At 33.7% G+C, this 12,032-nt stretch overlaps 1 protein-coding gene and 1 long non-coding RNA gene across 3 annotated transcripts in view; both read left to right on the top strand.

Annotated features, from left to right (window-relative positions):
* The first annotated feature begins 723 nt into the window (after positions 1-723).
* LOC127174277 (uncharacterized) lies at positions 724-1,775 on the top strand. The gene is made up of 3 exons (XR_007828864.1): positions 724-843; positions 986-1,064; positions 1,186-1,775. It is a non-coding gene; the product is annotated as an uncharacterized LOC127174277 (long non-coding RNA).
* A 9,701-nt stretch (positions 1,776-11,476) lies between these two features.
* LOC127174365 (cadherin-18) overlaps positions 11,477-12,032 on the top strand; it is a 277,340-nt gene continuing 276,784 nt past the window's right edge. Inside the window, exon 1 of one of the 2 annotated variants that reach the window (XM_051124769.1) lies at positions 11,477-11,587. The gene's annotated coding sequence lies outside the window, so the exon portion shown is untranslated. The remainder of the gene's footprint in view (positions 11,588-12,032) is intronic. The other variant, XM_051124766.1, reaches the window with a different exon arrangement.

The raw sequence follows: 12,032 nt of genomic DNA, 5'->3' as shown, positions 1-12,032 counted from the left end.
CACCCAATTTTATTGGTATTATAAAATTTGCTGTAAATGTTAAGTATTATAGAGAAAGTCTGAGAAATTTTTCTAGCTAAGTTCAGCATTATAATATGTGACCCTGGACCACAAAACCAGTTTAAGTACCATGGGTATATTCGTAGCAGGAGCCAAAAATACATGATATTTTCTTTTATGCCAACAATTATTGGGATATCATGTTCCATGAAGATATTTTGTAAATTTCCTACCGTAAATATATCAAAACTTAATTTTTGATTAGTAATATACATTGCTAAGAACTTCATTTGGACAGCTTTCTCAATATTTAGATTTTTTTGCACCCAGATTTTCAAATAGTTGTATCTCAGCAAAATATTGTCCTGTACTAACAAACCATACATCAGTGGAAAGCTTATTCAGCTTTCAAATTTCGAAAAATTGACACTTATGATAGGTTTTGTGGTCCAGGGTCACATATTTGATTAAATGGGTCATCATGCAAACTTCACTTTTACATGTTGTTTGAACATTAATGCGTGTTGGCAGTGTATGTACAAATCTACCCTATAATGATAAAAATCCATGCAGTGGTTTTTAATTAATCTGTAAAAATAATATCCCCTTTTTCAAATCAAGCCATTCTCAGATGCCTGTCGGTGTGGCGTCACACAATTGATGAACTGGAGTTGTTTGGATTTATTGTGGATTATTGTGATGTGTTTATCAGCTGTTTAGACTCTCATGCTGACGGCACCCATTCACTACAGAGGATCCATTGGTGAAGTGATGTAATGCAAAATTTCTCCAAATCTGCTTTAATGAAGAAACAAACTCATCTACATCTTGGATGGCCTGAGGGTGAGTACGTTTTAAGCAATTTTTCATTTTTGGGTGAGTATTGCTTAAGCATTGCACAATAATAATTGCTTTTCTAGAAATACAACAAACCCTAAAAAACAGTCAGTGTAATGACCATGTTAATGGCCTGTTTTTGCCTAAGGCTGTCAAATCACTCAATCTGCCCCTGGGTTTAACCTTTACCACCACCCACACATAAGGAAAATATCTTCTTTTAAAAGGTAAGCCAGTTTATTTTGTTTTTCCTAATTATGCACAATTATATGGTTAGTTGCATTTGATTATTTGCATTTAGCATTGATTTTCCCTGCTGTACCTGACTAGCTCAAGCTTCTTTCACAGACATTTTCACAAGCATTTCCAGAAGGAGAAACAAACAAAACCCAGGAAAAGGTAACTGTAAAAATGAGAAAATCTAAAGCTTTCTCACAACATCACAACCAGACAAGCATGAAGTCCCAGCGTCAGACAGCAGAGCACAAGCAGGTAAAGAGGTGGGATGTCTTTCAGCACCTACTCAATGAGGAACAGATGCTGACCTTTATCCAAGAGTCACTGTGGGGAACAGACGCGGAAACAATGCCAAAAATGGCCTGTCGTCATTTTGCTAACGAGATTTGCCAACACTCGGCACAATCAGGGCGATTCATTAAGCAAAGCCTCTTTAGTGAGCAGTGCAGAAGACATGCTGGTCACCTCAACAGGTACACTGATGAGACTAAGGACCGGTTTGCTAATAATGGAGGCGTGAAAAGATCCTCTAGAGATTTAGAGATGTTCCTCATGATTCATTCTCCAGCACTTTCTATACATACTGTACTTACTTTTTCTCTACCTAAGCTTGTATTTTTAGCAATGCTGCTGATTTTTCTGTGTGACAGTAGCACCGCTGTTCTCAGAACAATGTAGCTTTTTAAGTGGAGCATGTTTTTTTGTTGTTGTGGTTGTAATTAGCAGAGCATGACAAAAGTGTAATGTTGTTTTACAATCACATTTGTTGTGCGCAAAAAAAAAAAAAAAAATCATACATGGACTGTAATGTCTTTCTCAAGCAGCATTCTGAAGTGTGCCTCATTTTAGTGAACACACACACAGTGTATATATATATATATATATATATATAGAAAGAGCTCTGTTAGGCTGCATTTATTTAAAAGAGCTCTGTTAAATAAATAAAATAAATAAAAAAAAAAAAAAAAATAAAAAAAAATAAAATAAAATAAAATAAAATAAAATAAAATAAAATAAAATAAAATAAAATACTATTATTTAAAATAACTTTTTATTGAATATATTTACAAATGTGAATTTCCAGCATCATTACTCTAGTCTTCAGTGATGTTTTAATGAATTTGAAAGAACTCTGTTAGGCTGCATTCAAAACAAAACAAAATAAAATAATAAAATGCTGCTCAAGTGTGTGAAATGACCCTAGACTTTTGTACAGTAGTGTACAGTATATGAGGATAGGGGACATGTTTGTTATTTATTTATTTATTTATTTATTTTGCATTTTGATTTATGCTTTCACTTCAGCACAGCTGTGGAAATGTGATGGATAGGGAGTTGGTGCAAACATATTGCCACTGTCGCTTTCTGTGACTAATAACGGACGCGATCAGCAGTCAGCATTAAAAATAACAAATTCCAGCACCGTATTGCCACTCATTACAACACACGCCAACGAAATGCTGAAAATTAGAGATGCTTCCTCTGTAGCAGACACAGCCCTCCTGCTAGCTTTTAAAAAAAGTGGTGGTACAAAATCAGCCAAACACAGGATGAAAGAGTTTTGACATTACGAGTGTGATTTAAACAGCAGGTTTCTATTGCACCACTGCATGGCCATAAAATGTCAGCTGCCTTTTAATAAATGAAAAGAACCTGTTATGGGAAAACAGGATTTTCTGTTCTCTTTTGAAATAAAAGATTTTGATCTGCACATGCGCTAATACAATGCAAAGCTCCCTTCCACGTTCACCTTTTTGCAAGGCTTGATCTAAAGGGTGTGAACAGCTCAATTATTATGGCTTTTTATAAACAAACCTAGGGGATTTATCACAATTTGCACCTGTACTTTTGTCGAAATCATGTTTGTGCGTTGGCGGTTTGTGCTTGGTGGTATATAATCAAAACCCAAGGCCTGTAATCTCAAAGAACAGACAGTCAAGGCAGTGATTTTGATGGCTTCGCAGAATCACTCTCTAACATAAATGAGGCTTTTGATGGTGGTCTGGCAGAAAGCATACGCACCTCATCATATGAGACGTGATGATCAGCCATACTTAATGTCGGCTGTGTTCCTCTTCATGTAATGACATCGTTCTGGTACAGAAAGGAGTCAGGTGACAATATGTTTGTTCCTTGACACAGCGGTGATTCAGTGGTTCTAAACTGGTTTCGCTTTTCAATGGACATCAAGTGGTGACCCAATACGCTACCAAAACTATTTTTCACAGGGGTTTTTCAAAAGCGCTGCCCTTGATTTGTCCTTTGTGGTACTTTCTCCAAAAAAAAAAAAAAAAGGTACAAAAGCAGTCTCTGCGACAATACCTTTTCAAAAGGTACTAATATGTGTCATTAAGGTACTAAAATGTGCACTGTAGGTACTAATATGCACCCTTTTGGGATAAATAAGGTACAAAGGTGCATTTTGAAAAGACAACACTCAGTGATTTGATCTCAGATTATTTTGGGGGAAAATAAAATAAAATAAAATAAAATAAATACTTAAACCAAAGCTAAACTGAAATGTTTCTTTTTAAAATCATGTTAATTGTGTAAATGAAACATAAAAAAAAAAAAAAAAAAAAAAAAAAAAAAAAAAAAAAAAAATGATTACAATTAATTAAAAAATAATTAAAACATGTACACTGTAGGTACTAATATGCACCCCTTAGGGGTAAATAAGGTATAGGGATATAACATAAAATAAAATTAAATTAAATTAATTAAATTGAATTAAATTAAATTATCCAAAGCTAAACCAACCAAAGCTAAAGTCGAATGTTTCCTTGTAAAATCATGTTCATTATGTAAACATAATAGTCAAACTTCAGTCATATTAATTATGCATAAAGAATTACTTGTTTTAATTTAAATATGTAAGTGTAATGTAAATGTAATGTAAATACATTAATATAATACAATTACAATTAATTAACAAATAATTAAAAATATATTTTTCTGGGTGGGGAAAAGGCAAATGATTTTTTAAAATGAAATGAAATGAAATTAAATAAAATATAAAAATAAAATATAAAATATAAAATATAAAATATAAAATAATAAAAATAAATAAATAAAATAAAATAAAATATTTTCTTCAACCAAAGCTAAAGTGAAATGTTTCTTGCTTCTTGTCAGTGTTGTACACTGGGGGATATTAAGATTTTGTAATGTTTTTGAAAGAAATCTGTTTACATCACTCTTGTTAAAACTCTTTCATCTGGCTGCATATAAAACAAAATAAAACAATAAAATAAAATAAAATAAAATAAAATAAAAAATAAAAAATTGCTGTGACAATAATTATGCATAAACATTTATTTGTTTTAAGGTACATATCTAGGTATGCAAATACATTAATATTTAATATATGCTTGCTGATTTATTCTACTTGCTAAGGGGTCCTTGGCCTAAAAAAAAACATTAAAATGATCTTTTTTTATGTATAATGATCCGGTTTTATTTATTGTTTCTGTTTACTGTTGATTTATAGTGATGTATTCAGATGAGATAGCTTCTTTTGAAAAACCCAGCAGGCTTGTCTTTATTGTTTGAGTGTTTGATTTATTTTGAAATTCAATAGTTTCATTGCCAACAATTCATATTAAACACAAAGCATGTTTATCTTTTTGTAAGTGAATATATTTAATGTAGTCTCTGTCATATTTTCTTTCATTTTGCATTATTTATTTATTTATTTATTTTTTTTAAGATAAACTGCATGTTATGCACTCTACCCTTATTTGTCAAAGTATAGAACTTTGATGCATTTGACATGAACAATAAAATTAAATCTATATAGCTGTGATTATTTATTATTTGTATTTAGCATTTTTAGATTTTTCCCAACAGTTCCACAAATAGCGTTTCATGGGTAAAACATGAATCTTTATTTCTCTCTCTGAATATGTTAAATAAATATTAAATTTTGAATATTTTTATTATATTTAAATATTTTATGACTCTTGAACTGAGCTGTGGTACAAATAGTTATCTTCAAGTTGTAAAACTGAAGTATGACTTTTGAGACATTAGGTCAGTAAAATAAATTGCACCACTCTATAAAAACATCAAAACATCTATGCATTTGATTCAGACAAAGAGAGAACGAAATGAAAAGAGATTTAAATAAACGGCCTTTGTTCTTTGCGATTCTGAATTGGAAACTGCTTTTATGTAAAAGTTCGACTTAATTTAATCTGCAACAGAGAAAACTGATCAGAACGTTTTGTTCTTTGACATATATACGTGAACGCTGGCTTGTTTCACTTGCATGAAAGAGCGAGAGAAGAGAGAGAAAAAGAGGGAGACGGATTAAACCAGGCAGAACCGAAACAGGGGTAGAGCACTTAATCGGGAGCCCTTGAGCTCAGAGGAAAGAAGACAAACATTTCCCCCACCAACACACCTGCCAGGTTGACGACAGCTACCTGTAGAGAACTATAAATTCACCGGCTATTTGAGTGTGCAGCTCTGTACTGTTATTATGTGTTCAGGTACATGGTGTATACAGTGAATAGTGTGTAAATAACATGCATTCATTTTCCTTTCTCCTTTTTTGCTAATGGAAGGAACACATGATGAATAAATGTGTACTTTGAATTCAGTGTTAGCTGCTTTTGATAAAAAGTGTCAAATGCATAAAAAATGTAAAGTAAATACATTTTGTTACTCACTATTTAACATCTGTTCTAAGAACATTTTGCTGAAGTTCCCGTTAAGTTTTCAGAATGTTTAAAACGTCCCATTTTTAAACGCTGTAAAAAGTTCTTTCTTGGTTGTGCGAATGTTAGACAAAAACTTTAATGGAATGTTCAGTGTTACTGTTGCAAACATTGTTGAAATGTTACTTTTGAATCTATCTATCTATCTATCTATTGATCTATCGATCTATCAATCTGTCTTTGTAAGACCTAACCTTTAAACCTAAAGGCATTTTAACATTTTTACTGTTAGCTTTCATACTTAGCTTTATGACAGACTTTCTGTTCTAGTTATATAATGTTCACCATAGATCTGTTAAGCAGTATATGTTTGTTAATCACTTGTGTATGAACGTTTTGTGAAAAAAAAAGAGCATCTGGAGTAAAGAGTCCTTTAGAGGAGAGGAGAGAAAGCCGACTGAAAGAGCAGCAGACTGTCATCTTTCAGGCTGTCTGACCTCTCGACCAGGTGCTAATACAGCTCTCTCTTCCTTTCTCTCTCTCTCTGACACTCATTCCACTCCACTGTTTGAAGTGGATGGTCTGAATCTCTGTAATTCTCTCGGATCCTTTAGCAGAGCTCAGCAAGGAGAAGAAAACAGAGAGTAGTCAATAAAAAGAGTTGCAATATTAGTCTGGACTTATTTGTTTCCTGTAGGCTAATTAATGCATGGCCATGCACCAACAAGTCTATTCATCTTCTGTCCTGATGATTTCACGTTTCTTACAATATTATATTCATATCTTGTTTAAAATTGTACTATTTATGGTAGAACACTGGTGAAAAAAAGAGCACATGCTGGTAGGTATGTTTTGATGCTGGTTTAAGCTGGTCCTTTGCTGGTTTATGCTGGTCTTAGCTGGTCATGTTGCTGGTCAAGGACCAGCATAAACCAGCATCAAAACATACCTACCAGCATATGCTGTTTTTTTCATCAGAGACAACTGTTTAGTTCAAGTCATTTTAATCAAAGATAATCTCTAATAGAGTAGAAAATAAGCTACTATGATATCTGAAATCTTAATGTATTTATTTATTTATGTTTCTAGTGTTTTGTTTAATATTCCACAACGTTCACACTGGTTCACGTCAAATGTAGCCACGCCCCTTTTCCTAAAACCGCGCAAAGATAAAACAAAAATGAGTTAAGACAGTTGTAATCAAAAACGGAACATGTAAGCAGCAGCATATTGTGTCAGTTATGTCAGAGTTGTCAAAAACAACAGCAGAAACAGCATTCTCGCACGACAAACTAACAGCTGACTTGTGAAGCTGAGAATGACCCTCACTTCTGGCAACCGTAATCTCAACTTCCTGTCTCCATATATGTGACCCTGGAGCACAAAACCAGTCACAAGGGTAAATTTTTCGAAATTGAGCTTTATATATCATCTGAAAACTGAATAAACAAGTTTTCCATTGATATATGGTTTGTTAGTATAGGACAATATTTGCCCGAGATACGACTATTTGAATATATGGAATCTGAGTGTGCAAAAAAATCAAAATATTGAGAAATCACCTTTAAAGTTGTCCAAATGAAGCTCTAACTAATGCATATTACTAATCAAAAAATAAGTTTTAATATATTTACAGTAGGAATTTTACAAAATATCTTCATGAAACATGATCTTTACTTAATTTCCTAATGATTTTTGGCATAAAAGAAAAATCAATAATTTTAACCAATGCAATGTATTTTTGGCTATTGCTACAAATATACCCCAGCGACTTAAGACTGGTTTTGTGGTCCAGGGTCACATATGGGCTGCCCTGTTAACGTGTAAAATGATTGACAGGTAAAAAGCGATTTGTAAACAAAGAATCTGCAACTAATTTTTTGCCGTTTTGGAGCTTATGGCGGCCACAGAGACGGATGTGATATTTCAGGACACCAAATTCACGGATATCAGTAAGGTAATAGATAATATATTTATTTGTTTTTGTTTAATTGTTCAAAGGTGGTAGCATTTCCCGCCTATCCAGTGGAATTGAACGTGATCTCCTCAAGTGCACCACAGAATGAAGACAGAATAGTAATCATGATTATTATTATTATTCGTGACCCTGAATCACAAAACCAGTCATAAGGGTTTTGAAATTGAGAATTATTTAGTTAAATAAGCTTTCCACTTATGTATGGTTTGTTAGGATAGGACAATATCGTTGAAAATCTGGAATCTGAGGGTGCAAAAAATTAAAATATTGAGAAAATCACCTTTAAAATTGTCTGAATGAAGTTCTTAGCAATGCGTATTACTAATCAAAAATTAGGTTTGGTATATTTATGGTATATATTTATGGTAGGAATTACTTAATATCTTAATATCCAAATGATTTTTGGAATAAAAGAAAAATATATATTTTTGACCCATACAGTGTGTTGGCTATTGCTGCAAATAGACCCTTGCTACTCATGACAGGTTTTGTGGTCCGGGGTCACATTTGGTTGTTATGTGAAATCCACATCCTTTTACAATGAATTTTGCATAATATAAAGCAATGCATGAATCACTGTGAAGTGTACAAAACTTTCACAAGGCTTCATCTTTTTAGGAATATATCAGGTTTCTACTTTTATGGTGTTTTAATGGCACACTTTGGCTCTCTTTGCTTTCATTGTGGTACAGAGCAGAGTCATTCTGCCTAACATCATCTTTTGTGTTCTGCAGAAGAAAGCAAGTCATATGAACTTGGAACAACATTAGGGTCAGTAAATCAAGACAGAATTTTCATTTTTGGGGCAGACTGTTCCTATAAGAGACTTCAATTCATTCCAGTGTGTGGACACAACAGTAAACAGCCTTGATACCTATTTATGAGAGACGCATCATTAAAAAGTGGACTGTTTTCTTTGTAGCTCTAATTAAAACAGCCTTGCTTTACAAGAGAAAGTCTGCACAGAAAACACTTCCCTTATGCTAAACAGAAACCACAAAAGTCATTAAATATGTTTTAATATGGATCCACAATTAAATGCATTGCCCTACATTCTCTGGAAACCCTTTAGTGTGGACTAAAAGTTGTCATGCTACTAATTTAAAGCTGAAATGTGCAATTTCTCAGGGTGTCACCAATGAGAATTGCAAAAATAATGATTGTTTTCAATATGGTGTCCCACCAACAAGAGAGTCTTGCCAGGCTCTCTGAATGATGTATAATGTGCGTGAACTAGAAGAATAGAATATGTTGTTTTTACCATATTTCTGTAATCACGTTTTTTCTAAAAATAGATGGAAACCCTAGTAAAAAATAAATGTTATACTAAGTATAGTTCATGTCTATTAACATACTTACTGACATATTGCTCGAGACTTACTGATATAAAAATTATAATTAAACTTTATTTGGAGCACTACTTGTGCACAATGCACATTTCTTTATATTAAGCCTAAAATATATTTTAATGTCACTATTGATGAGGATTGCATGATCTTTAAATATTTTGCATTTAACAACAATATTATTTAAAGTGTACCTAAAGTGTTTTACTTTAGCACAATCAAATATACTTAAGTATATCTTTAGTTGGACTTCAGCACTACTTCTGCACAATTAAAGTGCATTAAGTACAACATTTTCTGTTCCAATTTAGCAGACTTTAAGTATACCAGTTTAGTATACTAAAAGTACATTTGCATGGTATTTTTATTAAGTGCATAATATGTAAATGTATTTGTAGTATACTTGTAAATGTATTTTAAATACATTTTAATATATTTATTTGTTAATAGGGACACAGATGTTGCAATAATGGTGTACAATCATTTTTCATGGATTAATCTAGCAAAAGTGGCAATATTTAGAATCTCTACACTTCATCAGCAACAAAAAATGTAAATTGCCTTTTACGTAAAATATTATTGCAGACCCTAGTGAAACATAAATATACTAAAATGTATTTAAAATACATTTATGTCATGCTAAGTATACCACAAATACTTTTACATAATATGTACTTAATAAAAATACCCTGCAATTGTACTTTTGGTATACTAAATACTAAAGTCTGCTAAATTGGAACAACTAACTTGGTACTTAATGCACTTTAATTGTGCAGAAGTAGTGCTGAAATTCAGCTAAAGATATACTTAATTTGATTGTGCTAAAATGGAACTATTGCAAGTATACTTTAGGTACACTTTAATTATTTTGCATTTAAAGACCAATATTATTTTATACACACACAATACTTATCAATAGTGACATTAAACATATTTTAGGCTTAAAATTAAAAAAATGTGCATTGTGCACAAGTAGTACTCAGAATAAAGTTTAATTACACTTTTTATACGAGTAAGTCCCGAGCAATATGTCAGTAAATATGTTAATTGACTTGAACTATACTTAGTATAAAATAAATGCATTTTAATTCTATTACTTTTTTACTAGGGGAAATAAAGTGCTAGTTAGTGTTAGGAGAAGTCCACTTCCAGAACAAAAATTGACAGATAATGTACTCACCCCTTGTCATCCAAGATGTTCATGTCTTTCTTTCTTCAGCCGTAAAGAAATTGTTTTTTGAGGGAAACATTTCAGGATTTTTCTCCATATAATGGACTGATATGGTGCCCCGATTTTGAACTTCCAAAATGCAGTTTAAACGCGGCTTTAAACGTGTTGTAAATGATCCCAACCGAGGAAGAAGGGTCTTGTCTAGCAAAACGATTCATCTTGTCTTGCTCTCCCTGAACTCTGTGTACTCTGCCCCAAGACAGTTGAAAAACAGATGTTGAAAAACTTTGATTGTATTTTCTCCCTCAACTTCAAAAATCATTTCAAAATCATACTACATCACTGCAGAAGTACCGACCCAGTCTACAATTTTTTTCAGCTGGGATCGTTCGAAGCCGCATTTAAACTGCATTTTGGAAGTTCAAAATCGGGGCACCATATCAGTCCGTTATATGGAGAAAAATCCTGAAATGCTTTCCTCAAAACATAATTTCTTTACAGCTGAAGAAAAAAGACATGGACATCTTGAATGACAAGGGGGTGAGTACATTATCTGTAAATTTTTGTTCTGGAAGTGGACTTCTCCTTTAAACATATAACTTTGAACTAAGATTCTCTGACCTGAAAGAAAAAACTAGCTTTATAGGAGACAGTTTATGTTAAAATGTGCCGTGCAAATTTCTGTTTGACACATTCTTGCATAGCTATCTATGCTATCGTTCATGCTGTTGTATAGAGTATGTTTGGGTATAATGACAGCTGGACTGATCCAAACAATTTCAACCTACTGCATTAATGAGGCTATTTATGCAATGAATAAGCCACTGATTGTCTATTGTGTTGCTTTGCTTTAACCATGCCTTTAGGAGTACTTACAGTGTCTCTCCAAAGGTAGAAGAAAGCATCTGCAATATTTGTTATTGACTGGCTGGTTCAATACACAACTATTAGCCTCTGTCAGACTGATTAAACAACTGAAGATGAAAAGTGAAGATGTCTGGACTGAGACCGAGAGGAGGGAGCGAGATGCTACCTCAGACGACTCGCACGTCTGCTCTCTCACCACCGTTCCTTTGCTTTTCAGTCATCTATTCATCTGCTACCCCTCCCTCTACCTCTCGTTCGCTCCTGGACTATGTTTGATTCATGCCAGAGATGATTCACACTCCACCATATCCGGCATGAGGGAACCCTCACTCTCCATCCATAATTTAGATCTCTCTCTCTCTCTCTTTCTCTCAGAGTGTGTGTGTGCGCATCTCCATCCTCTCGCACACTGCCTGTGTCTTGTGCAGCTGTCGATGCATGGGGTAGAAGATTGCGCCGTATAGAAGACGGGATCTATGAAAGCACCCAGGTAAGAGAGAAATCCCTTGCTATCTCTGCAAAGTTCTCCATTTTGGAATAGAAATGAATATTGATGCATTGGGATGCGGATTATGGATGTTTGAAGTTGGAAAATACAAATAGAAAGGCATGAGAGGGAATGAGATTAGGAGAAGTGGAGTGATCGAAAGTGAAAAAGAGATTGTGTGGGTAATTTGATGGTAAGGGATGGGCGGCGCTCAATGTCGTCTCTCATGTGATGCATCGTGCAATTAGAGCCACTCTCTGGGAAAGTTATATCGCTGCTCTCTAGTTTATGTGTGTGTGTGGCTGCTTGTTGCCATATGACTCTGTTTATTCATCCTCAAACGCCAGTGAAGGCACTCATACTATATTCACGGGCTGTTGCGCCTTGTTCAGCTCAAGAGTGTGTGTGTTGATGAGAACAGCTCAATAATGCAGTTACTTGTGGATGT

The sequence above is a fragment of the Labeo rohita genome, chromosome 12 (assembly GCF_022985175.1).
Source record: "Labeo rohita strain BAU-BD-2019 chromosome 12, IGBB_LRoh.1.0, whole genome shotgun sequence".
NCBI lineage: Eukaryota > Metazoa > Chordata > Actinopteri > Cypriniformes > Cyprinidae > Labeo > Labeo rohita.
Note: the sequence above shows the minus strand (reverse complement) of the source record. Positions and strands in the feature narration are given on the sequence as shown.